The sequence below is a fragment of the Photinus pyralis genome, unplaced genomic scaffold, assembly GCF_008802855.1.
Source record: "Photinus pyralis isolate 1611_PpyrPB1 unplaced genomic scaffold, Ppyr1.3 Ppyr1.4_LG5, whole genome shotgun sequence".
Classification (NCBI taxonomy): domain Eukaryota; kingdom Metazoa; phylum Arthropoda; class Insecta; order Coleoptera; family Lampyridae; genus Photinus; species Photinus pyralis.
The window spans coordinates 27,039,509-27,059,861 of record NW_022170596.1 but is presented as its reverse complement, the minus strand read 5'-3'; the positions used below and the strand labels follow the sequence as shown (position 1 = coordinate 27,059,861).

The following is a 20,353-nucleotide window of genomic DNA, read 5'->3' as shown; positions in this document are numbered from 1 at the left end:
GTGCGTAGAATCCAAAACAATTCGTACTTTTTCGATCAGACTTCTCAATCAAAAGTTATAGACTAGAAACCAATTTCGAAAAAAAATTCAAAGGGCTGTAACTTTTGAACTAGTAGCCCAATCTTGGAACTGTTTGAAATTATGGATTCTACAGGCCACATTCTATAAGAAAATTTTTTTCCGGGTCGATCTGAGACAATTTTTTTTTCGGGGCTCAAAAAAAGGCAGTGTATAACCTTCCTTTTTTACCAAAAATCGACTACACCAAAATTTCTCGGGAAAACACTTTTTCTTATTAATTTTGGTGCGTAGAATCCAAATCAATTCGTACTTTTTCGATCAGACTTCTCAATCAAAAGTTATAGACTAGAAACCAATTTCGAAAAAAATTCAAAGGGCTGTAACTTTTGAACTAGTAGCCCAATCTTGGAACTGTTTGAAGTTATCGATTCTACAGGCCACATTCTATAAGAAAGTATTTTTTCCGGGTCGATCTGAGACAATTTTTTTTTCGGGGCTCAAAAAAAGGCAGTGTATAACCTTCCTTTTTTACCAAAAATCGACTACACCAAAATTTCTCGGGAAAACACTTTTTCTTATTAATTTGGGTGCGTAGAATCCAAATCAATTCGTACTTTTTCGATCAGACTTCTCAATCAAAAGTTATAGACTAGAAACCCTGGTTTCCAGTAATATGAAAGGTGCTTTATATTGTTTATATTTATATTAATTTATATTGTCAATTACTGTGATTCAAGCACTTTTAATGGCTTCAAGCACTTTAAATGGCTTCAAGCACTTTCCAAGGGCTTGGTGCTTTGTATTTTCAATTACTTTAGAAAGTGCTTGGTAATTCCAAGCTCTTTAATCACATAAAAGTACTTAGGGCTTGCAAGCACTTTTATCAAAACAAAGTGCTCGGTGCTCAAGCCCTTTTCAAGAGGGCTTTACCCAGCTCTGCGCCCTACGCCCCTACTGCAACTTCCGCTTTTTTCTTTAGGGCGTCTGGAATCTAGTCCAAGAGCACTTGGAATGGAATTTTGATTTAAGTGTGGTATTTTATTATGTGGGAGGATTTTTTAAATCTTATGTTGGATTGATCTTCATCATTCGCTTTTTTTCGACTATCTTTCTTGATGTGTTCTTGTTTTACGCAATATTTGTACTTAATTAAATCTATTCGACATTGCCTGTCCCAAGGTGCTTGAAGTTGAAACGTAAATTGATCCATGAATTTTATTTCAAACTCTCAATATACATTTAATGTTAACAAACTTACTAACAGCTCAAATTTCAGGAAGGATATTAATGTTACCAGTCCATATACAACAGTTACCAAAAGATGCACTTCATTGGCACCTCGACTGCAGTCTGCTATAGCCTTGTTCCTAATTACGCAAGAATCTGGATCGCGAATTTCTTAGAAACCTATCGAGCGATTAATGAGTAATGCAAAACAAGTAATTTTGCAATTTTTTTAGGTAACTCGGACCTCGGATATGAGTGAGGAGAACAAACCTGAAAAAGTGTGGAAGGGATGGATATATGCGCAAATGGTTGTTCAAGTGTGACGACTTTGCCAGTAATGATATTACAAAGACGGTACCACTCGCAATTGAAGCCTTAATTTAGTACAGGTAAGGTCTATTGAGAAGAAAAGATTACTTAAAATTTGTTCTCAATGACTAAAGGAGAAACAAATTCTCCTTTCCAATGAAAAGAACTTTTGTACCCTTGTATAAGGGATAATTTATAACAAAACTTGTTTGCATGTGAGCATCATAATGCTCTGTAGACATAGGCTGTCTTTCTTAAAATTTGCAACTTAAATACCTACATAGGGAGGCGAATTTTTATAGTCACGATTATGCAAAATTAAACAATATTATGTGTGAATAATAAATACTTACCATGAATAATTTATTGTGAGTATCTGTTTTGAATACCACTAAACAACTTATACCTATAATAAAGGTGTAAGTAATGGTTAAATTTCCTATTAAAAATAATCATGCGAGAAGAATGTTCTTAAACATAATTTATATTTTGCTAGGATTCAGGAATTAATTTTTCTATTTGGGACAATTAAGCACAACTATATAATTAAAATGGTTTATACAATTGCTCTCAAGAGAGAATGGCAAGGATAGGATAGGGGTCGGTTAACTACCAGGGTTATAATTTAATACGTCTGGCAATTGCAAAGGAACGTCGATGTATTTCTTTCGTCTGTCATAAGTCGGTCTCTTTTCCTAGGTCAACTAAATTTAGCGGAACGAAGAATTCAAAAAGGCACCTTAACCTTCACTTGAATGACTGCAATAAAGTCATGGTTAAATTATTACTCGTTGCGGCATGAAGAGTTTCGACTTTCGAGGGATGTCGGTCGTACGTTAATTTCATACTGACTTTTTTGCTGTAGGTACATGTGCGGGTATCTAATTTTATGGTTGTAATATGGGCGCTATATTTATTGTTCTTTGCATGTAACGAATATAGTCATTTGAATAATTGCGAATTTTATTGCAAAATTACTGTTGAGAATCTGATAGATTTATTATTATTACTTACTCTCATGCATTTCTCAAATATGATTCAATCTTTTACATCTTTCATACAAATGAACAATAACAATGAAGTCTGAATTAAATTTTTTTTTTAATGGTTACTAATTTATATCTTCATTTTCTTCTACCATTCGTACTATTTTGAAAAGAAATACCTATCATATAGCATTTTAAATTCTGAACAACTTTGATCTCTTATGCTTTTACTCTAAAATAATCAGGGGAGCAGGAAACTGCAAAAGTGCGATTTTACATGTAAATTGCTATTAGCGAAGGGTCGAATCAGCACCCGGTATATTTGTTATTTGATGAAAAGATATACATAGATCAACATATTTATAATTTATAATGTGTGTAATACGTAATAGTAATAGGAAATTACGGAATAAATGCTTATAAAATATAAATATATACAGGGTGAGTTTTTTCCAATGTTTAGTATGGTCATTGTATATTTATACATACGGGGTGTTTTAAATCTTGCAGTCGGCTATATGATCCAAACTAATGAAGATATTGAAAATCGCGCAAAACAGTTTCGGGGGTATCAAGGGGGAACCAGAATGACGTTATGAGTGACAATCCCCCCCTTAACCCCCCAGTCCCCTCTCTTAAAAAATCATAAATAGTAACCCCATACTTGAAAAGCTACTGAAAAATGCTTTCCAGTGGTACCAATAAAGTCAATATTCATTACGACAATTTAACAAAAATTTAATAATTAACAAAAAAATTTAATGTTGACATTGAGGGAATTATGGCAAATTGGCCAAGAACTTCAACCTGAGCTACTTCATTAAGCAATCTTGGTTGCTTTCTCTTTATATTGATAAGATTTCGGGTAAAATTTAATACAAAACTCGTCAATAAAATGACATTACCATTACTTGACTCGGAAATTAAAGTACTCGGCCCCAAAGGGTTCTTGTACTTCAATATTTCCTCGCCAGTAATGTGTAATTTTTCTGACTCTTATGTAAATAATTATTATGGACGCCATATTGAATTTTTACGTTACCCGATAGGGAAAAATATTACAAAACCAGTGACTAAAGTATTTCATTTGGTAATCAATATTGATTTTTGCCTTGAATTTTACAGTGTATTCCTTATGGCAATATTAATGGTAATTATGCGAGACAATAAAATCATTTCGAGCAAGCCATGGACTTATTGCCATAAGAAAAACATTGTAAACTTCAAGGCAAAAATTCTAAAGTAATTTCCAAATGAAATACTAAGTATCACTGATTTTGTAATTGATATTTCGAAATAAATGACACATTTTTATGGTCACTTTTTTCCTTCTACAAGATGCTACTTTTAAAACTAGCATCTTGCCATAATAATATGTTATTTATTTTGAAATTTTGTTTAAATAACTTCAGTAAAAAATAAAAACGAAATGCATTTTTTTCAAGCATCAAAATACGCAACTTTGCCAAATTTAAACTACCATTTCAAATGCGAAAATCTCCGAAACGAATCAATAGAATTTAAAAAGCAAAGCAGATTAGTAATCACGATTAAATTGGCTTTCAAATAATGTGCCATTTGCCATAGGATTCCATTTAAAATTTTAGGGGTGAAGACCTTGGGTTCGTGATTTGTATTCCAAAAGTTGTCCCCCTCGAATACAAAATTGACGTGTTCGAGGATTTTTCGAAATTTCTAAATTTAATACCCTAAAAGCTCTCTGTATACTTCTCGTTGGGCCACTCTGTATAATAATATAATGTAATAATACATAATAATAATATGAAACTATAATTACATATTTCGACTTACTAATTATTACTTAGAAATACAAATATGTTTAACCGTTTGTCTGCTTTGAGACATTCGTGAAGTTAGCTCCATGAGAACGCATTATGGACTGGAAATAGTTATACGCAAAATTGTTTTTTTTAATATAAAAAATATAAATTTAAAAATTTACTTACAAATTTAGATTTTTAGTTTACAAGTACCTACTTACTAATTAGTAAGCGGCAAATTGAATATAAATTCGGAATTTCAGGGGCACGGGCAAGATTTTGCGTCCGATGTGTTTCAAGTCCTACCGTAAAAGTATTCAGGCTCTCATTGATAATTTAAATCTGAAAGTTTACATAACCATATAATTTTTCATGATCTATTGAAAGAAAATATCATCACTTCCGGTTTTTGCCGGACGTCGATAACCACTTTCTTATTTTAAATAGAACACCCTATATTTTATTGCATTTTCGAAATCTACATCAAAATCTACGTCATGTGATAAACCCCTGATGCGGGGATTTTCAATTTATTCAAAATTTTTGACGTTTGACTGCTTTTCTTTTGGGCTCCGTTGACTTCAAAGTTTCCCAAAATCAACAACACTCGCTACGTGACCATTTTGAAATTATGACATTTGAAAGTGCAAAAAAAGCATGTTCTGTTCTTCAGTAACTTGGTGTGACGTCTTTAACAGTATTTTCCCAATTTTTTCGATTTTGTACGTTCAGAGCAATGTTTCTTGTCAATTTTCTCTTAATTAAAAATCATATAAGAAACGTCCTTTGAAATTACGTTAACAGCACGTAAATTTTTAACTGCAAGGTGGCTCGCTCTCATCTTCGGCATTGTTACATCCCCCTGCAGTTTACAGGCAAAATTTTCAAACTTGTATTTAAAATCTTTCTTCTGGTTATGAAGATATTTCATCAAATCAATTAAAAATTAGTTACTATCCTGCGTTTTTCAAAATTGCGAACTAACCAACGAACGACCAAGACAAAAGTACTAAACTTATACTTAATCAAAACGTCAAAGGCTTTAGTAATCGAAATTACATCTCATTTTCCTTGCTCTTTACACCAAACGTCCTCTTGCACTCTCAGGCTATTCCGAAGACGATCAAAACCGTGTACTTGGACATCAATTAAAAATGATTAACTACTCATTTATCACCGATACAGTAATTTCAAACGTATCGAAGATGAAATATGGTAGCTTGAAGGTGCAATTTTCAGTTGGCATGGAAATTGATACGACACGTTAACCTGTGCATTAAAATTAGCTCGCAGCGTGGCTGTGTTTGTATTCGAAAATTGCAGGGTAAACTACGTAATAATAAATAACACCTGCACTGAGAATTTCTTAGCTTTCATTTTGTAATCAATTTTGATTTAGGTTGATGCGCTTGGTCGCCTTGGCTCATCTAAAAGATGAAGATGCGTTTGATGACACTCTTTCTTATCGCTTTTCCAGGTGATATTGTGCACAATAGTAGAAAAATTATAGTTCAGGTGTACAATAAACTATTTGTATGGTGCTTATCACCGACATTCCTTTCTAAGTACACATGCCCATCATTCTATTGTTATTGTATACGGGTGGTATGTACCTACTTATTTTAATGAGTGATTCACACCACTTCTAATTGTCAAAGAATGTTTGGAATCAAACCCGTTGAAAATTACCACAAAAATCAGGACAATTTCATTTCAAAAACGTATTTAGCATTTACAGGAAAAAAAAGTGTTCAAATTCAACACACTATTCTATACGTTCATGTTTATGGGTAAGTGGAATTCTCAGCTCTAACAATCTCTCTTCCTCTTCGAACTACCACTTAGAATTCATCTCACATTATAAGGCCCGGTTTAAAAAAAACAATGTGACTGAATGTATAAACATATTTTTTCTGGACAGATCACACCTATACACTTAGGTACCTATGTAAAACAGTATATCGTGCGTGACATACTGATCGCCGCCCTACAATAGACATAACCGGTTAACGTCTTTCTTTCCAATATAAATTTCATCCTCCCTCGACTTCTTGGAATATAAGTTATTGGTAGTATTGTGCATACTACATAAACGTAAAATGACCGCAAAGGATACGTTGCTACTGCAAATTAAATCCGGTAAAATTCGGACTAGAAGTGCTTTCCGGAAAATTTGAAATAGGTTTTGATCAACTTTCAATTTTACAATTTGACCAATATTAAGTACATGTACAGACATTACGAAAACAACGTTGAGTGAAGGATTCCTTATTCACTCAACGGTCATAACTCCCAACCCTTTCACTTAACACAAACATCTCTGGTTTTTGTTAATGGATCAGAAGGAAAATTAAGGCAGGCACGAAACAGAAATTAATTTTCCACGTTTAGATTGGCACGTACCTATTTCTTAAGAAATCATGTTTAGTTTGATAAGGGTAGTAATATTAAAGAAAAAATCTGTAAAACGAAAGGAAAACAGCATGTTACTAAAGACGAAAGTAATGTAGTTGGTCGTGTCCATCTTCAATGGAACCCACGGTCGCCACCAGTTGCAAATAAAAACAATTAAACAATATCAAAGATTGCACCAATTTACTGATGGATAAATATGAGAAACAAAGCAAAAATTAACTGGTCTATAGGCATGCAAGAAATTTCGCATTTATTATGATGACATTATCTAGATCAATTACCAGGATTGCAAAGTCATTTATCTTTAAGCTGGATACAATTACTTATTTAAGCAAATGCTTAGAGAATTAAGATTAACGGACATAATTGCTTATAGACCCTCCTATATTTAATTAAATAACTAATCCAAACTTATTCCTTGCATTTCCACACTTTTGAAATGAGAAAAAAAGCTTTATCAAATGACACAAAAAGTAAAAATGACTTCCATAAGAAAAAACCAAGTTGATGATGGTTAACTAGAGACGAAACGTCAGTCCTCCAATTTAAAACTAGCATCGTGTAGACGTGACCGTAATAATGTGTCATTTATTTTGAAATATCTTTTTAAATAACTTCAGTAAAACATTAAATCGATTTTGCAAAATTTTGTTTTTTTTTCCGAATATCTCCGAAAATAATCGGAATTTTTTCAGTTTCAAAACGGCATTTTGTTAACCATCAAAATACGCAACTTTGCCAAATGTATACTACCTACCTATCTCTGTACAGTTTCCGAGATCCCCATGGTGGCCTTCGAATTTGAATCAGCCTGTATACGTTTCACTATACAGGGTGGTGACTTGCGTAACTCATCATAGAGATTTCAATGTAAAATTCAATCCCCAAATTATTTTAGAGCAAAAATGTATTAAAGTTTTTTGTAGAAACATTTTTTTACGCTCATCACTCGTATTACTTTTCAATTTTTTTCATATAAAGACGGAAAATTGGAAAAATAAAACCCGCACCTTTTTCAATAATCTGTGATGCCATGGAATTTTATAATACAAAAACTACGCCAATATCCGTCATGCCATGGAATGTCTGCTATAAAACAAATGAAATTCTATAAAAAAGTATTATATTTAGAACAGCGAATTCAACATAAAGGAAGACCAAATTACTACAAACGGTTTCCTAATATAACAATTTACAATAAATGTTCGAATAAGTCACCATTAACTGCAAGACAATAACCAAGTCGATCATAAAATCAATTTCGCCCTGCTGCTAATTGATAACTGGATATTTTTTGTTTTAGAAAATTCCATGGCATCGCAGATTATTGAAAAAGATCTGGTAGTAAGTAGGCTCTGTATTACACAATAGTAATCGACTGGGCGAATAAAGTAATTTGAATTTGAGATAGAAACAACGTTACTTTGCATTTCTCATTGTTTAAGTTTCTACATTAAGAATTAAGATACCTACTCACCTACGTCTTTAAAACAAATCTTTTGGCACAACTTATTATTTTATCATTTTCCCATCGTAAAACCTATAAAAACCATATTAAATGCACAGACCCAGAACGTAGTAATCACATACATCGAACGTTAATCAACATTCCCATATAAAAAAAGTAAGTTATAATACAAAACATGCTAAATTTCACACCTATTATAGATAGTGCGATTGATATAAGAAACCAGGTGTGAAAATCCACATTTACTTCTAAACACAAAGCATAAATTTCAACAAATTTTTCATTTATTAAAATTAGTGCAGTCTGCGTGAAATGAATGTTAACCATTATAATAATAAATGCCATTTATTAATCACGTACAGTTATTTTTACGATAAAACATATTCTTTACCATTCATATATACAATGTAGGCAACTAAAAGGGGGAAGTTCAAAAGCTAGTGACGAAATTCACAGCCCTGCTCTACCACTTAACCCTGACTGTAATTTTAATATTTTAAACATCTGATGTAATTATTGTCATTGTTTTGTTGCCTCGAATAGATTTTGTTTTGTTTTTTTAAAATTCATCACAGCCTACTTGATTAAAATATAAAAACCGTTGATATATAACTCTCGCCAAGAAAGATTGCCGGTCACAGCACACCTTGTGTCGATCTACAATCTATGTTTTTCATAAGATGCGAGAGACTTCCGGAATAGGATCGTGCCAATGTTGAACGAAAAATCTTTTTGTTCAACATTGACACGATACTATCCCGGAAGTCGCTCACATCTTTAGGAAAACGTAGATTGGAGACCGGGATCAAGTGTTCTGTGACCGGCAATCTTTCCTGGCGAGAAGTTTAGCTGGTATCTTATTTTTAATCATATGGTATGATAGCTCGTTGAAAAGAGAATTAAAAAATCTATCAAATAATCTAAAAATCCAATATGGCGCCTATTTAACTTTAGGAAGTTTGTAAATGTTCCTCAAAGGTAGGATATCAATTCTAAATTAGGCGTATCAAAGACAGTAACTTTTATATAAAACTTTTTTTTATATCTCTTGTACTTTCGATGATATAATACCTACATTAAAGGAAATTACCAATTTTAGTTTTTTTGCATTTAAAACTGCAAAATATTGTCCATTTAACCAATTCTCTATCTTTAATAATAAGAAAGTTACCCATGCAATCCCACGCGATCTGTATATCTGCGAACTTTTAAAATTTGTTAAAGTGAATATTGAATGTTTTCAAAGTTTCAACCGTTCGTATTCTACGAGATTTGGAAGTAATTTGTTATTAAATTCTATATAATGATGGGTTAATATAATGTAACGGAAACGCTCCAGACATGACGTCGCCTTTGGCGCTCTGGAATTTTCTAGACGCGCGATGGTGGGGATGTTTGCAGCGTGTCTGGTAATTGCGCGAATGTTCTGGACTTACATTGCTTGCGTGTATAAATGGTTGCGGACCGAACATCGCGGCAGTCTACTACCGAACGAGATCGAGTACGTAAACATCGAGCGCGGAAATATAAATTGCGAAGTGTGTTATATAAATAATCGATATAAATTGTACGGATTTTATAGTGTTTTAGTTTTGTTTAATAAATATTGATATAAATCGAACCCGAATTTATAAATAACGTTACAATAATCATCATCATTAGTTCACTATTAACTATCAAAGATCATTAAGAAATAGCTAATAGAAACAAATAAATAATAAACGACATGATTATTATTATTAAACAAAGGTTTATTGCGCATTGGTAACCAATGAAAACATCCTGAGCTTCACTAGTTCACTAGAACTAATGGTAATGATAATGCTATAAACGATTTTCCAACCATTTTTCAGACCGTTGTAGGGCATTTACAAAACCTTCTAGCTCATTTGCAGCCCTAGGTAGCTCTAGAAAAGACATGGAAATGGGCTAAGCCCTAAAGCGTCGTGCAAGGTAAATGGTTTTTCAATCATGTCACTTTCATTGATAGTTATAAAATGCAAAATTATTACATTAATCTTAGCCCATCAACCATATGTCTTCATCGTTTTTAGCGCATTTCCACAAAAATATAAAAAAATGCGCTATTGTGGCCACTTTGTCCGTCCGTCCGTTCGCTCGTTTTGAGACGCTACTAGTTTTTTATCTTAAGAGCTATTGTTCTACTTTTTTTCGCTATTTGGTTCGTTATGGTGGCGAGTCTTGCACCAAGGAAGGAATTTTTTCTGTACCGCTTACAAAAAAGTTATTGTAAGAAAAACAAAAAACCGTTTTTTACATGTTCCATAATTTTACACTTTTGCTGTTTATTAACGATCATAGAGTTCGTCTGTCGTCTGCCTGTTGGTCTGTCCGTCTGTTCCTTTGTCTGTCTGTCCCTCTATCTGTCCGTGTGAACGATAACTTTGTTTAGAAATGTCCGATCGCCTTTACATCTCTGTTAGTTATGAACTGAATTGCATGAAATTCAATACTGGCATAGCTTTAGCCATATAATACGCAATGCCAAAAGTTGAGTCGAATCGATTCAAAATTCACAGTGCCCTTTTCGCATCTTGACCATTTATAAACCGAATTGCAAACTTTTTTAATTATAAAAGTATTTAAATGAAATTTCATACATAGCCACTTGGAATAAAAGCAAATTTAACGCCAATTTCAAAATTTGGTTTTGCGCATGCGCAGTGCCAACTTTCTTATTTATGGAGGGATTTAAATGAAATTCGATACATAGCCACTTGGAACAAAGGAAAATCTAACGTTAGCTTCAAAACTTAGGTTTGCGCATGCGCAGTTCCAACTTTTTTATTTAGAAAAGCATTGAAATGAAACTCTTCTTATAAACTGAAATAGAAGTAGCACGTCAAAAATGGATTGCACATGCGCAACGCTATCTTTCATATTTGTGTCCGAATTTTTACAATTTTAACAAAAGTTGCATCTTACAAATAGGAAATGAATGCAAGTGGAAATGCGCTTTATGTAAATCGTTTACGATTACTTTTTAACTTGTTAAATTTGACTTGATCCTATCAACGTTATATGTATCGTCTGCAAATGCATCAGTATGAATAGAGTCATGTAGATCTTTACAGTATAATAAAAGATCTTTTGAAGATTTCCTTGCGGTGCTTAGGTATCACTAGCAACTGACGATATTACCATTTCTTGGTCGGGATTTAGAACGGGAGGTAACTTTTGTGGCGCTTTCATTAAAAAAATTCGCCAGTAGAATACAGCGGAATGAAGAGATCGTCCCTCTTCCATGCATAAAATATTATTGCTGCGTAGAGTTTCTGTAATGTAATGCCACGTCTACCCCTCAGGCCATAGATGAATCTTATCCGAGCGTTTTGGTCCCGTTGAATTTTCGCCGAATCTGCTTTGGTGATACAGGATGAGTAAATAACATCGCCAAAAGACAAGTGCATTGCATATAGAATATTCCTTGATAGTGAAATCAAAGCTTTATTGCTATAAATTTTGGAGATGCTTCAGTTAGTCGTTAGAGTAAGATTCTTATTAGCCATTCGGTGTTCCATTGCCAATAAAGTTTAAGGACATTGTGCAAATAGGTATTTATTATTTCCATTATATTCTAAGAGACCTGATAAACGGAAAACTTCACTCAATAGAAAGAATTTATTTATGTATAGATGCTAGGAAGCTTCTTGAATATTAGAGGAATCTCTATAGAACATCCATTCTGAATGTACACTATACATTGAATATCCTATTGAATCCTATATTATAGGAATATGCTTACTGCTTGGTAACATACAAAGCATGTCTGATGCATATACTTGAATATACATAAGACATTCACCACGTATATAGTATGTATTATGTGAAGTCTGCCAAACGTATATCCCTTACATACATCGGACATTGGCGACATACTTTTCCACATTCTCTGGATATGCAACATCCGTCATCCCACGTACAATATGTTTGTAACATGCAATGTATATAGTTTTGCCATGTGGACAGATCAAGAAATTGTAGTAACTATTATGGTATCTATCTAAACGTACGGGTTACTTAATCCGCCGTCCTCCTAGTTGAAATATATGCAGAAATTGGAGAAGGCAAATAACATAAATTATAAAACCATTGGGACTCGACATTTTATATAAATTGTAAATAACTACAAAACAAACACATTTCCCATTTTCTTTCTCAGTGCGTTTTCTATTGTAAATATATTTTTAATTGTGGGTACCAATTTTCGTCTTTATTGTTTTATAGTAACATAACACTTATTATCTGCACGATATCCTACACAAATTTAGCAGCGTCACAATCATTAAGAAGACTTGCAAAAAAATTATATTGTTGATGCTGAGTAATAAATATAATCTTGTATTATTGTAACCGACTGTTAAATGAGACTGCACAAACATAATCCGAAAATCCTCCCCACTTTTCACGTGATATCATCGCTTGACAAGAATCTGAAAAATTGTAAAAACACAAAACAGTTCGGTTTCTGCTTCCGCCGAGTGTGAACGTTTATAGCGTGATTTGAAAGCGCGCGCGCGCTCTTCGTAAAAACCTACCCGCTTGCAGTGAGTGCTTTAAAACAAATCACAATTGTAAGTAAATTTTTCGATGCGATTACATACTGGCGCTAAGGATGTGGTCGACCTGCATACAGTTTTAATTATCGCATTTTTAATTAGAAAAACAAACTTTTCCGTTCCGCGCGATTCGGTATTAAAACGTGGGAAAATTGGCCGGGATTGTTTCGTCCTTCGAAATCAAACGTTCAACTTATTATAATTTAAAAGAATCCGATGCACTGATTGCTTGACGGATAATAATTACTGTTAATGAATGAGCCCTAGCTTTAAAATTTAAATTGACTTGATACCCTTTGCCTTTCAGTTTTTATTAGAAATGCGGTAGCATTCCGCCGCCGATTGTCGGCATTTTGAAAGTTTCAAAAAATTCGCTCCAATCTAGCAGTTATGACGTAATAAAAATGCCTTCGAAATTGGGAATTGGAATTCGAACGAGAACGACAATTTCATTGACGATTGTGATGCGATTGTATTTTAAGTTTATCGTTGTTCACAAAACATCCGGCACAGATTAAGCGTGTTTGGGGGATGCTCAACTGCTCAAGGTTGAAATTATAAGAAATGTTGACATTAGTTTACTTATGACGTTTGCGTTGTGTAATCTCTTTCAATCGACGCAATTAGATCTTTCAAATGTTTCCATTATCGCAAGTGACCGGCCCGCCTTTTGCGTTTTATTCCTTCTTTTTCGATTTGCATAAATATTTCCTTACATCCATTGATCCAAAATAGTTGTAAACGCCACCCAACCGCATAGGTCATTTTGCCTTAAATTTACAACCCCCAATTTCCCCATCGACCCCTATACAGAAAGTTTTTTTTTAACACTTAGTTGCAAACCTTCACAATATATCTGTAAAAGTGAAGGGTAGTTTAAATGACAAGACGAACGTAAACTGCACAACTTTTCTTTGATCAAGTTCATCTTTAGTTGCCTTATCTATGAACCAAATTTAAAAGAAGCCGAAAGCTAAATAACTCAAAACATTTGATTGGTAAGATTCTGTAGTAACCGGAAAATACTCTTGGTTGATCCATATCTCTAAATGGGGTGATGAACCATACAGGAAAATAAACAACTCAATTCCTCAAAATCCATGGGGAAGGTTTTGAGGAATCGAGTTGTTTATTTTCCTGTTCTGTAGGGACTGTATTTTTTGAGCGAGCTTTTGAGCCTACACCAGCGACTTAACAGGCCAGTCAATATCGACAGTAAATCAACAAAACACGATGAGGTCCGAGAAGTTCGCAACACTTTGGAAGCAGGATTGATCAAACTGTTTCCTGCATGTGCTGTTATAATCCTGCTTCTCCTGCTTCTTAGTGCAAGGTTAAAATCGCCCCACCAGGGGGCGAAAGAAAATATCCTAATTCGCACACTGTTTAAACCTTTTAAAAATTGAAGACAACTATTCTGATACCGACAAAATTGTCACTTTTCGATGAGATTTGCTGGAGACTTAACTATTTGAGTACTTTGCCTTTCTGTTTCCTATTTCAGGTGCATACACATCTTCATTTTTAAAAATAAATCTAATAGAAAGTCTTTGTGTTTCAAACAATTTACATTTTCACCATCATTTGTCATATAGCAACACAGGCAGAATAAGGTTAGAGCGATTCTGCCTCCAATGTGTTGCTGGGAAGGAAGTTAGCAACAGAGGCAGGAAGCAGTTTGATCAATCCTGCTTCCAAAGTGGTGCCAACTTCGGACCTAACATCATGTATCTCTAATTTTTTAATATGTTGTTTGGGCCCAGTAGGGTAGTGTATACTCAATTTTGCAACTCTTAAGTTGTGGAAAGAGTGTAACACACGAAAAACCGTGAAATTTTCGCACTTTTCTAATGTTTGCTCTATACCTATCTGCTAAATTATGCATTTTCCGACGAAAACCACGTTTCCGAAGAGCATTAAATATGTGACAATGTAGGCCCAACGGGAGCTCTGTAGATCAATGAGTTATCGAATTGCAGCACTTTGGAAATAAGCTATTTTTTCCAAGAAATTAAAATTAGAGTTTTAGATTTTTATTGCGGCTAAACCACTGATCCTACGAATAGTAGGAAAACTTGTTACATTTAAACTAAGCGCAAAGCGGGGTCTGGAGGCCTCGTAGTTCTCTCAAAATCATTCGCAATTCTGTCCTTTTATATCTAAGAATATGGGTACCAAATTTGGTTCCAATCGGTTTAGCCGAAAATGAGAGTGCAAACGGACCGACAGACCGACATCTTCGAATTTTGTTCGATTCGTATTCCTTGTGCTTCAAAACGTGTATTTGCGTCAAAAAGGTGCGGGGACACTTTTTACCCCAATGGAAAATGGTGAAACGTATTTTTTCTGAAACTACTTTAGAAACAGCTACTTACTTTCGTCTCCAAAAAGGGTGAAGAAAATGTGATTTTCCTTTCTAGTGAGGAAAGTAAAAAAACAATTGCTGCGTTAATCTTAATCGTGACATTTAAAATTGAAACATACCCGTATCTAGATTGCTGTGTGTTATTGCAGTCAATCAATCAAATATAGACGCATACTCAAAATCGTCGCCTGGTTTTTATGGCCCTGGGCCGTCACTTTCGATGGACTCCCATATTGGTGAATCGCTAGGGTTGTCCTCTTCGATGATGATAAGGGCAGCGTTCTGGCACGTTTCCCCATAGCAGGTATTTGCTGCTGTCTTGACAAAAGTACGGAAGAATACATCGTTGAGGGTGTCTGTCGTCTCGTCTTCTTCATATAGGGCAACTAGGCACTTGCCGCCGGCTGCTGCGACTTGGTGTGAGCCATCTGGGTGGAGGAAAACCTTTGCTTGGTTTACTAGGGTTTGATTCTGTCTGAAGTCATTCCGCATTCTCATTTTCCCCTTCCCGAAGAGGGCATAGGTGGTGTCGCACCTAGTAAATGCGTGGGCGAATAAATCCAGGTGGCACCTTCACTTCCGCTTGGTTGAGTGAGCTGGTGAAGAACTGTTTGCAACCCTCCTCACCTCTGCCATTCTTCTGGATGTAGACAATCGTTTTAGTAGGGAGATTTCCCACGTAGTTCGTTAGAAGTTTTCAAATTTTCAGTTGAAATGGAAACTTGAAATTTGGTTTACAGCCCATAATCGACGATTGCGCGACATGCCATTTTCTATTTTTTTCTATAAATGCCCCATTTTATACCGAATCCATCGAATTTATGATTTGCGTAGGTACATATCTGTCATACTTTTAGACATAGTATGTCTGCAATAATAATAATAATAATAATAATGTCTTTTATTAAGTTACATACACACAATTACAGTAAAAAAAAAACTAAATGACATATTTCAAAATTAAAGTAATGCAACTTAATTCTGCTCTTCCACTTAACCAAATCATTTAATAAATTATTACAGAAAAGATTATAACACAATACACAATGGCACAATTTATGGTTCAAATAATAATAATACTCAATAAAAATTTGAAGGTACAATGGTCCATTCAAAAATTTATATCTCTTAAACCTTTCAAGTTCATGCACTTTTTTATAGTTGAATCCTTGAAAGTCTAAGGAATTTTCGTTAACATTATGTATACCTATCTATATCCGGTAGTTTTTGAGTTATTGGCATTTTTTGAAATAAATATTCTTATTTTTTCATTAGGTATGGTCAAACACTGTTATCTGAGTAACAATTTTTCTCTAAAAATTTGGAGATGCAAGGGCCTATTAAAGTAAAGGCTATAGTCCCAAAAATTTTCCTATTTAAATCGAGTAGGTAAAAGATTTTTTGCCAAAAAACCATTTCTAAAAATAATTTTTTCTTGTATCTTTGTTCTCTACACTTCTCATCTCCCAAATGACCTCCTCCGACAACGGCCTTATTAAATTACCCCTCATCCTTTAAAAAACCCTAGTAAAAATCCCACTATTAACTTTTTTATTTTTTTCATTCACCGAAAAATGTCTGATAACCTCCAACCATTGAATTTTGTGAAAATGTTTAGGTATTTATTACTTCAGTGTGGATTCCTTTCATTTGGCAGAATTTTTTTTCAATTTGAATGTGCTACCCGAGGTGCTACCTTAATCTTAAACCCACCAAATCGGGTAAATGTAGTTCAAATAAATTACACACGAGGATTCTAGAATTTTTTGTTAATCTAATGGTAACAACTTCTATATTATTACCGAACTCCAAAGTGAGTTCATGATTTTGGACTTTCTGTCCGTCCGTCGGTCTGTGTACATGATAACTCGCGAACGGTTTCGAATTTTCCAATTCTGTTTTCAGTATTATGTTTATCATCGCCCAAAGGAAGAACTGATTAAATTTGCAGCGACCCAGGAGCTCGTTCGTTATACTTGTTACAAAGTTTTGAAATAATTGATTGTGATAAATTGTGTACGCAAAAGTAAAGTTCCTTAAATAAATTTATTCTCGCTATGGAGGGCATGCTAAACCATTTCTTTCATATTAATTGCTTACTAAATTGCAAGTACCCCATTAATAACTTGTTAAAATATACTCAAAATAGGATCAAAGTTTAGCGTTAAAATTATAGTAGCATAATGGCACCTTCAACTTTCATTTATTTAACAAATTATCAATGGAAAAATTAATTTAAAATTTGCAATTTAGCAAGTAATTAATAAACAAAGTGGTTCAGCGTTAAAGCCATATAAGAGCAATACATTTATTTAATCCAGTTTTATTCTTACGAGTAAGTAAGTGGCACGTGATCAATTCACACGTTAATTTAAAAGTATTCATTTAATAAGCAATTAATGATGAAAATAGTTTAGCATTAAATCAAAGATTAAAAAAATCGGATCTCAAAGCCTTCCCCATACATTTATTGTTCTACTATTAAAACACCTATAGTTTCGGCGATAATTTTGTAAGTTTAATAATTTATAGTTCACCTGAAGATGGCGATTATCGCCGAAACTATAGGTGTTTTAACAGTACAACAATAAATTTATGGGGAAGGCTTTGAGATTCGATTTTCTTAATCTTTGATATCACTCAACCCCATTTAGAGGAACGATGGATAATGCTAAAAAAATGTAGCATTAAAACCATAGCATACTTTATATGTACTATTTTCTTTGATGAACCTTTGAATTTTAATTAAAAAAAATGTATTCCTAACTTTCCCCTAGAAAATTTATCATTAATTTAGGTTGGTAACATTGCCTCACTTTTCAATATTTGAAATTCACCACCGGCAAAGTTAATTTACGAATATCTCTTCGTCGTGCTTGGGGCTGCAGAAATAATAAATTGGAAATCAATCTTTAAAGTAGATCAATTTACAATGACTGAAGCTGAGGTGAATCTTAATTCTTCAACATCCACCGGTGGTACTATTCAAAGAAACATCTAGGGAAACACTCGAGGATATCTGTGGATACCCGAGGATATATGTAGAGATCCCAGGATATCTTGTGTAAAAAGGATATCTGGATGTCCCCTCGAACGTACTAATTTTTATTATTTTATCAGTACTACAGAACCAATAGACATAAACAAAATAAGCGCGATGCCACAAATGATTGCGAAGTAGAACGTTACTATCAATATTCCGGGCATTTACTAATATCATTGATTAGTCATTTAATTTAACAATGCCAATATCTGGCTACCTTTAATTGAACCTTGCAACCACTGTCTTGTGCGATCAATCAACTATACTAATCCGTCACTGTAAAAATTTCTCCATAAATCGTGTAAGAAAAAAAAAAAATTTGGCAAAAATCGAGGCAGAAATAATGCGAGAATGAAACTTATTCCGGCATCAAAATCGTTCCCAGAAGAACAGACGTTCTATATGCGAAACATAGAAACAATTTATTTAAAGCACTTTACTTTGGCAAAATAGGTGGCATGCTTCAACTTCCATTTAATTAAGAAGTTATCTAGTTATCAATGGAGAAATTAATTTAAACCTTGTCATTTAGTAAGTAATTAATAAACAATGTCGTTTAGCATTAAAAATAAAGGCACTTTTATTCTTGCGAGTAGGTGACACCTTCAATTTCCATTTAATTAACAAGTTACTAATTGGCAAATTAATTTAAAACTTGTCATTTAATAAGGAATTAATTCACATGAATTAATTCCTTGATTTGATCTTTAAGAATTAATTCAAACTTATTCCAATGGGAACAAATTGCACTATCTACCTACTCCGAATTTAAATATCAGATAGCGTTATGGCAACTGAAACTCACAGTAAACAATTTATTATCTTCCATTACTTAAAAAAAAATTATTGTTATAATAGGCACATACAACATAATTTAAAGTGGTTGAGAAAATACACGGGAAAGTGTATGAAGAAAAATGTACTCATATGTTAGGATAAAAGAAAAAACTTTAGATTTGGACCAATATGCGTCCGTTGAGCAGTTGATCTCGTTGTGGAATCTTGACCGAATTCTCAAGAAAGGCTTCTCCAGCTTCCGAGTGATCCAAAACTATGGAGGAAAATGAAATGTTTGAAAAACATTACTTAGCAAAATAAATTTAATGAACTGGCCAGCAATAGTTACATACAAATTGTCCAAGTTATTTATTGATTATATTTTGTATTAATTCAGTTGTCATTAAATTGGGATAATCGAAAAGCACCGTTTTGAACCTGGTGGTCTTATGACCAGGAGAGCATATGGTTTACCGTAAAAGTTTTGTGAATGTGTTGGGGATTGATGGTGGAGGTAGACTTAAAATCTTGCTACATAATACTGCTATGCTTACATAATAAACTTCGTTTGATTATACTTATACTAATTAGAATTACATTAGCCATCATGACTGAGTTGCCTATTTTAAGATTTCTCTTTTGTATCTAACAATAATTTAATTCTCCAAAAAATTCTCTATAAATTTTAACAGTTCGTTGAACACGATCTTCTCATTAATTCGGTCAATTTAATCAATTCTAAATTGCATTTCCTACTCCTAACCATTCGTTTTTTATTCTTGTCTTAATACAATGTAACGATAATGCACCTACATTACAACGTTTACATTTGAAATGTGGGCAATAGGCACAGATTACGTAATTTGTGGCAAATAGTAACGGTCCCGAAATCTACCCCTGCGGTATGTTTATTTCCAGCATGAAATTACTTCACGTTTTGGTTTGGCCTTCGCTTCAGTTTAAATATGAGGCAGTTTTGCAATATCGTACACGTCTTGACTAATATAATAATAAGATAAAACGAAATGTAGGCAGATTCTCGTTTCCAACTGTCTTTCATTACCCAAAGTATTTTTACAAGCTGTATAGACAAACTTGGGGTTTTGGCCGGAAGTAAACAAATAAAACTGCTTACATGTGGTTATATCAGTTGCGGGCCACCAAGCTGATATTGCAGTATCGAATTCAGTCTGACCTAACTATCTTCTCAATGTAACACTATTTAAATTAATTTCTTCTGTACTTTTGTAATTTCTCGCTCATTTTATGAATTGTACAGTACCATTATTGTTGGGAGAATAGTAACCACCAGACAATAATTCTGAAGTGGAATTTTTTCGATTTGATGTTATACTCGGTATGTCCCTAAGAAAAATATGAA

At 33.6% G+C, this 20,353-nt stretch overlaps 1 protein-coding gene across 2 annotated transcripts in view; it reads left to right on the top strand.

The window, feature by feature from the left end:
- Positions 1-1,313: 1,313 nt before the first annotated feature.
- LOC116172790 (multidrug resistance-associated protein 4-like) overlaps positions 1,314-20,353 on the top strand; it is a 64,377-nt gene continuing 45,337 nt past the window's right edge. The window contains exon 1 of one of the 2 annotated variants that reach the window (XM_031490057.1): positions 1,314-1,637. The gene's annotated coding sequence lies outside the window, so the exon portion shown is untranslated. Of the gene's footprint in view, positions 1,638-12,674; positions 12,803-20,353 lie in introns of those variants that run through there. The other variant, XM_031490056.1, reaches the window with a different exon arrangement.